Genomic DNA, 7166 nt, shown 5'->3' with positions numbered 1-7166 from the left:
AGAGCGCCCGGTGGCGTCCGGGGCTCCTCGGCTCAGTGCGGTCTCTCGGAAACCCATCCGCCCTGAAATCCTAGGCCGCCTCTCTCTGCTCCCTTTCACCGGGCCCAGTTCACCACGCCCCGAGGCCTGGACTCTCCCCCTCCACCAGTCGTCTATAACGAGAGGGTTCTTTCACGTTTCTCCATTCGGATTCGCACAATTTAGCGCCCGGTGGCGTCCGGGGCTCCTCGGCTCAGTGCGGTCTCTCGGAAACCCATCCGCCCTGAAATCCTAGGCCGCCTCTCTCTGCTCCCTTTCACCGGGCCCAGTTCACCACGCCCCGAGGCCTGGACTCTCCCCCTCCACCAGTCGTCTATAACGAGAGGGTTCTTTCACGTTTCTCCATTCGGATTCGCACAATTTTCGGAGTTTGGCAGGCGCCGCGTGCTAAGTTGGACAAGTCGTTCATCCTCCCCAAGCCTCACTTTTCCCTTCTGTAAAATGGGATAATCACACACCGGGTGCGTCCTGGAAATAGGGAATGTTGCCGCGCCCATCTTCCCAGAACAAGGGAGGCCGAGACAGGATTTCAAGGACAGCCTGGGATAGGTAGTCCCCCCCCCCCGCCCAAGGTCTAAGGCAGGGAGGACCTTGAGTGCCTGAGGGTAGGGTTTCTGTTATTCTAGAAACAAGGAAGCATCTCAGAGATGATGTCACCTCCCCGAAGTCACATTACAGGTAAATAAAAGGCGTCCCGGTGTCACAGAGCCCTCTGCCTCTCTCTCTGCAAGGCCCTGAGCGAGGCGCTGTGGCGACACTGTCCCTGCCCTCAGCAGCTCACTGATTAAGGCAGAGTCCATTCCCATTCTGCTAATGCTAGGACAAAGCAGAATGGCAGGTGTCATTGCATGATGGCTTCCAGTCCCCTACGACACCAGATATATACCCTGTCTTTACACCTGAGCTGGCCAGTGCTGCGCTCCCCACCGCAGGAAGCAGACACTCACAGATTACATTTCTTGTGTGACATCAAAAAGTAGTGAATGAAGGGTCAGGGTTTTAGCTCAGTGGTTCTGCCACCTGACTTGCAAGCGCAAGGTCCCATTCCCTGGTACCAAAAAAACAAACAGCCATGAGTGCCTTTGTTCTCTTGATTACCTTACTAGAAAAGCACAGAGGTGGAACCAAAGTAGTCAGAAAGGCTTCCTGGAGGAGGTGACTTTAATTTGGGTTTCAATGGCTGAATAGGAGTTCTAAAATTTAAGGAGTAAATAATGGAACGAAAGAGAAGTCCATAAACCCAAGCAGAAGAGGCTTGATGAGCCCTACAGGGACTCTTCCAGTCCAGCTGGAGCACACAAGTGGGCATCATGCAGATATTTGAGAGAGGAGGCAAGGAAGACGTGTCAGACTGTGCACATAAACTCTGTACACATTTTTGTTTTGTTTTGTTTTTTTTGAAACAGGATCTCACTATGTAGCCCAGTCTGGTCTCGAACTCACAGCGATCCTCCTGCCTCAGCCTCCCAAGTGCTGGGATTACAGGCGTGCACCACCACGCCTGGCTTCTGTACACATTTTTTTGATGACTGACTTTTTTTCCAGTACTAGAGACTGAACCCAGGGCCTTTGCACTAACCTACACCCTAGCCCTTTGTTTTTTATTTTATTTTACTTATTTATTTTTGGTACCAGGGATCAAACTCGGGTCCTTGGGCTTGTGAAGCAGGTGCCAGAACCACCGAGCTAAATCCCTGGCTCTATTTTGTATTTTAACACAGGGTCTCGCCAAGTTGCCCAGGCTTGAGAAGTTGCTGCCACTCCCTGCCCCACCTCTTGGGATGCTCTTCCCACTGCCCAATGCCCGCTTCCCTCCCTTGCCTCCAGAAAGGGCAGCTGACCCGGGTGACCCTGCCCAGGGCTGTCCTCCACCCCTCTCACCGTCAGGGCTGTCTATCTCCCTCTGGCTCTTTCATCTTCAAATTCTGTGTATAGACGAACACCTACTCAGGTCCCTGCACTTGCGAGGCAGGCGGTGGCACCACTGAGCTAAATCCCCACCCCAGGCCTCCTTTTTACCTGAGCCCCCATGGTGTTTTTGTTTGTTTGTTTGTTTTGTTTTGTTTTTTCACTTTTCTTTCATGGTATGGGGAATCCAACCCAGGGCCTCAAGCTTGCCAGGCAGGTGCTGTGCCACTGAGCTACATCCCCGTCCCTGTCTGTCATTTTTAAAGCACCCTGGACATTCTACCTCCTTTGTCCACTTCCTTCAAACCCCTGTTCTTGCTCCGATCTCAGTTCCTCTCCTTTCTGCCACGCTTAGGACGTGTCTCTAGTCAAGGTTGTGAACTACTTTCCTTTTCCTTTTTCTGTACTTGGGATTGAACCCAGGATTTTCTCACTAAGCTGCTTCTGATCCCTTTTTATTAAAATTTGAGACAGGATCTCTCTAAGTTCCCTAGGTTGGGTTAGAATTTGCAATCTCCCTGCCTCAGCTTCCCAGAATGCTGGGATTTCAGGTGTGTGCCACCAGGTCTGGCTTCATCAACCACTTTCTGACTGCCAGGGACCCCTCCTTTTCACATTCCACACCACTGGTCACCTGCTCTTTTGGCCATATAGCCACCAGAGCCCAAGCATTTCATAGCTATCAGGTTGGAAAACTTTAAAAAGTCAGATAACACCAAGTGTTGGTGAGGATGGGATGAACCAGGGAACACTTAAGCACTCCCAATGGGAGCGAGAATCCACTCACTTTGGAAGGCAGTTTGACAACTTTTTTTTTTCTTTTTCTTTTTCTTTTGTGGTACCAGGGATCGAACTTGAGTCCTTGGGCTTGTGAGGCAAGTGGCAGAATCACTGAACTAAATCCCCGGCTCCCAGCAGTCTGACAACTGAGTGAGTCAGAGATGCTCCCTCACCACCCTCCTTAGTTGTTCCCCTCTGTAGTAGAATAGTGTCCCCAGGGCAAAAGAAACACATCCTGACCCCTGGGATTTGTGACTATGGGACCATGCATGGCAGAAGGGACTTTGCAGGTGCCATTAAGGATCTTGAGGTGGAGAGAGGTGATCCTGGATCACCCAGGAAGGGTCTGATGTTATCACAGGTGTCCTTAGGAGGAGGGGCAGAGTCAGAGAAGGCCGAGGGACAGAGGATGTCAGGGAGAGATTTCAAGATGCTACATTGTTGACTTTTGTTTATCTTTTGGAGCAAGGTTAAGACAAAGTCTCACTATATAGCACAGGCCAGCCTCAAAATCAAGACCCTCCTGCCTCAGCCATGCCCAGCACATTGCTGGTTTTGTTGCTGGTTCTTAGCAGCAGTACTAGTAATGGCAAAAATAAAAGCAGGGAGAAAAAAAAAGCCAAAGGTACAAAGCAGGAGAAACTGTCTCTGTACAGTGGAGAACTTGATACCACCCAGCAACAAAAATGATCAGACTGCAGCCCCATGTGTGAATTTGGAAGAATCTCACAAAGACTGAAGAAAGGACTCTCAGAGGCTGCTGCAGTGGTGCACGCCTGTAATCCCAGACACTCTGGAGGCTGAGGCAGGAGGATTGTAAGGTCAAGGCCAGTGTGGAGACTTTAGCAAGACCCTGTCTCAAAATTAAAAAGAAAAAAGATGGGGAGGGGGCTGGAAATGTAGTGCTGTGCCAGGTTCTGGGCTCAATCCCTACCGCTACACATAGGTGAAAATAAAAAATCAGGGGGAAAGGCCTTAGAAAAATACTTTTGGTAGGATACTATGGTTTTTTGTTTTGGTTTGCTTTGCCTTTTGCATTTTGTTTTGTTTTTGCAGTCTTGGGGATTAAGCCTAGGTAATTTTTATTATTTATTTAGTTATTTTTTGCAGTACCGTGGACTGAACTCAGGACCTTGTGCTTGTGAGGCAGGCACGGTGCCACTGAAGTACATCCCGGCCCCTTTATTTTTTATTTTGAGACTGTGTCTCAATAAGTTGCTCAGTTGGTCAGGCTGGGGATAAATGTAGGATCCTCTTGCCTCCCACAGTGCTGGGATTACAGGTGTGTACTACCACAACTGGCTCTACAATTTCTATAAAGATCAGAAACAGGCAAAATAATGTATTTCTTGAAGATAATTATAGAGCAAAAATGTGGGAACAATAAACATCGAGTTTAAGGCTGGCTGCCCCACAGAAAGGTATAGAATTGCAGTGGAGATGCTGAAGACTTTGGTGGCAAGGATGGTTTGCTCTCATAAATTGGGCAAGGGCACAGATATGTGCAGATCTCTTTCTGCTTTTTGGTCCATCGGAGACTGTGCAAAACTAAAAGTTTTTGAGAGTCTAAGTTGAGAACTTAGTTTTGGTGTTTGTTTGTCTGTTTGTTTGTTTGTGAGACAGGGTCTCACTATGTAGTTGAGACTGACCTGGACTCACTATGTAGCCCAGGCTGGTCTTGAACTCACAGCAATCCTCCTGCCTCAGCCTCCTGAGTGCTGGGATTATAGGCATGCACCACCATGCCCAGCTCCCAAGAATTTAAATTTTGGAATCAGAGAGTCTTGGGTCCCCTTCTGTGCTCCACCACTTCCTGTGTTGAATCAAAGGTAAAATGTTCAATTCCTGCACCCTCAAATGTGTCCATCATCTGTAAAAGGGGTGGATGAAGGACAAGAGTGGGCCAGGTGTGGTGACACTTGCCTGTGATCCCAGCACTTGGGAGGTGAAGCAAAAGGATCGCTGTGAGTTTGAGGCCAGCCTAAATTGCATAGCAAGACCCCAACTCAAAAAACAACAATAAAAAAAAAAGGATAAGAGGAGTTACAGGTTGTAAACAGCAGTGGGAAGGGGTTTCTTTTTCTGGAAAGTCCCTGGATTTTAGTTAGTAGAGTGTCTGCCCTGCCAGGATTTTCAGGGCTCACTGTGTGAAGGCGACACACCGTCCTCATGGTTTTGCTGCCTGGTTTTATCTCTAAATGTGTTGCTCTCTCACCTTCAGTCCCTTAAAAATCCTTTAGTGAGATATAATTCAATCAACTCAGCAATTTAAAATGTACAAATTGATATTTGCTGCTCCCCATCTCCTCCCAAGTCCTGCCTGATCCCTGCCCCTGGTAACCACTAAGTTACTTTCTTTCTCTACTCTGACGTTTCACATAAACAGAATTATATGATATGTGGGTGCCTGTGATTGTCTTCTTTCCATTTAGCATAATGTTTTCAAAAGATTCATTCATATTGCCACAGACAGCAGTACACGGTTACCTTTTCTTTTCCTTTCCTTTCTTTCCTTTGTGGCACTGAGGCATCGAACCTAGGGCCGTTGTACTGAGCTACATCTCAATCTTTATTTATTTATTCATTTTTTATTCCAGAGATTCAACTCAGGACCTCGTGCTTGGGAGGCAGGAGGTGCCACACTGAGCTAAATCCCTGGCCCTATCTTTTATTTTTTGAAGCAGATCTCACTAAGTCATTAAATTGCCCAAGCTGGGCTCAAACTTGCCATCTTCCTGCCTCAGCCTTCCAGAGCTAGGATTATAGTCATATACCACCACTCCTGACTCACATGCCCTCTTTCAAAAATCTGAGCCTGGGGCTGGGGATTTAGCTCAGCGGTTCAGTGGCCTGCCTTGCAAGCGCAAGGACCTGAGTTCAATTCCCAGTACCAAAAAAAAAAAAAAAATCTGAGCCTGGGGTACACAAAAATAAATTATTCCCAATTCATGCATATGTGTGTTTTCATTTTATTTTTATTTAGTATTTGTTTATTTGCAGTACTGGGGATTGAACTCAGGACCTCATGCTTGTGAGACAGGTGTGGCACCATTGAGCTAAATCCCCAGTCCTCTGTGTGTGTGTGTGTGTGTGTGTGTGTGTGTGTGTGTGTGTGTTTAAAATACAGTTTCTCCTTTGGTCCATATGTCCCTACTTTCACTTATTTGTGTATTTATTAGCTCACAGTGAGAACAAGTGAGTCTGATAGAGAAAACGTTTTAGCAAAAACCTACAAAATGTCACAATGTGAAATGACTTCTGCCATCCCTAAGAGCGATTTGCTTCAATTAGCTCAGAATCAACAGACACCAGGGGCATCTAGTCTTGCTCAAACTTTTTGTAAACCACATGATTGCAAAGAACCATTGTTAACTTTGCTAACCAGACACATCCCCTTCCCCTGGGCTAGAATAGATAACTTGGTGAATTTTATTTTTATTTATTTATTTAATTATTTTTGGTTTTCTGAGACAGGGTCTCACTATGTAGTTGAGACTGACCTGGAACTCACTGTGTAGCCCAGGATGGTCTCAAACTTACAGCAATCCTCCTGCCTCAGCCTCCTGAGTGCTGGGATTACAGGAGTGCACCACCAAGCCTGGCCCTAACTAGATGAATCTTAAAGGTAACAAAGAAGTGCTACCTCTGGGCTGATAGCCAGAGGAATCTTAATGGTAAACTCCCATAACAAAGAAGTGCTACATCTGGGTTGAAATTCAACTATCTGGCCACCATGATTTGTATATCATCAGTGTGAACTGTGAAAATGAAAGGTACCCACCTGAATGAGATCAAGGCTGTAAAACCCTATAAGAGGGAGTTGTAGCCCAGTACTTGGCCCATCCAGGCACTGCAGTTAGGTGGGATTGACCTTTGTTGACAAATAAAACTTTTTGTTATTTTACTTCCATTCTGCTGCTTCTGTGTTTCTCTTACCAATTCCTTCCGTAACAAGTCCGCTACACAACTCTACAACTGAGACCCCAACAATAACTTACATCTATCAAATGCCCCTTCCCAAGCCTGCTCACCACCCAAACTAACCACACCTCTGCATCTGGGGCTCATTATTCCCCTGCTTTTAAAAATTGTTTTATTGCTAAGCATGGTGGCACATACTTGTAATTTCAGTACTTGGGAGGCTGAAGCAGGAGGATCCCTATGAGTTTAAGGGCAGCCTGGGCTACATAGCCAGACCCTGTCTCAAAAAAAAAAAAAGAAATATATATATATGGCTGAGGATTTAGCTCAGTGGCACTGCACCTGCCTCGCAAGCACAAGGTCCCGAGTTCAATCCCCCCCACACACACATATCTTTACTGAGCTCTAATGAACTACATTTATTTGTTTGTTGTTTATATATTTATTTATTTTTTGCTACTGGGGATTGAACTCAGGCAGTGGAACCACTGAGCTAAATTCCTGGCCCAACTACACAT

This window comes from Fukomys damarensis, unplaced genomic scaffold, assembly GCF_012274545.1.
Source record: "Fukomys damarensis isolate Sample0158 unplaced genomic scaffold, DMR_v1.0_HiC HiC_scaffold_17, whole genome shotgun sequence".
Classification (NCBI taxonomy): Eukaryota; Metazoa; Chordata; class Mammalia; order Rodentia; family Bathyergidae; genus Fukomys; species Fukomys damarensis.
The sequence above is the reverse complement of the archived record's forward strand: the minus strand, read 5'-3'. Positions refer to the sequence as shown.